Genomic DNA, 1098 nt, shown 5'->3' on the forward strand with positions numbered 1-1098 from the left:
AGCAAGCTAAGGTGTTACCTTATACTTTTTATTATGATTATACTATCTTTATAAGTAGACAGATATAAGGCCCAATCACACTAGCAACTTTTTTTACATCAACTTTTGCATTCTTGTAAGCTTTCCACATGAAAATGCAGATGACTCTATCACACTGACAGAGTACCACTGCAACCAAGTTAGCAAACAAAGTGCTCATATCAAACTTAGCACCTTTGAGGTGTGGGGAATCACACAAGCCTTTTTCATGTTTCACATTATTTTAGATATATACATTTATGTTAAAGGAGACTACTGGATGTAAATAAAATTGTTCTAGAATATTAGATTAGGTTGATATAAATTTACTTTTTAATTCATTTATCAGTAAAAGCATGTAGGGTATTTTTAGAATATCATCTATGAATTCCTCTTACTCTTACTATTCAAATACATCAAATATATTTTGCATAAACCCTCCTATTACCCATAATCTGGCCCCTATACAAGGGGGGGGCATGAAAAGTACCAGGGAAATTGCAGGGAAAATAAAATAATATAAGACCCAATATAGATTTAATAATTATTAAACTTGAATGCAAGCCACCTCCCATCCCTTACCCTGGACAGCAAGAATCCTCCAAGAAATCTGGCAAGTTAGAGCACACGACTGCATGTGAGGGGGAATATGGCAAGATATAGCTTAGGAATTATTGGTTATGAACCTTGATTCATATGAATATTTTTCCCATTCTAATAGCAAAGATCCTCTTTAGCTAAAATCAAAACAGAAAAATTAGTCAAATGAAAATGTTTGCTACTGTCTTTTTTGGGGGGCATTCCCCCAAATCGTGTAATATGTAAGAAAGCCCCAAAATTCATGCAGAAATACAGAAATTGATTGTAAAAATGTTATATGATAGGGCATCTACAATAATCCCGATCAAGTAATTCTTTATATATTTATTCCATTTGAAAAATTAACTATATAACTAGTTTGAATTTAATAGGCCTTTTTTTCTTACTCCTATACACATGAACCAAAATTTTTTTGTTTTTATGTTTTTGATATCTGTTTTCACCAAATTATATAATTAAAAAATGTTTGTAAAACGTCAA

The sequence above is a fragment of the Penaeus monodon genome, chromosome 30 (assembly GCF_015228065.2).
Source record: "Penaeus monodon isolate SGIC_2016 chromosome 30, NSTDA_Pmon_1, whole genome shotgun sequence".
Lineage (NCBI taxonomy): Eukaryota > Metazoa > Arthropoda > Malacostraca > Decapoda > Penaeidae > Penaeus > Penaeus monodon.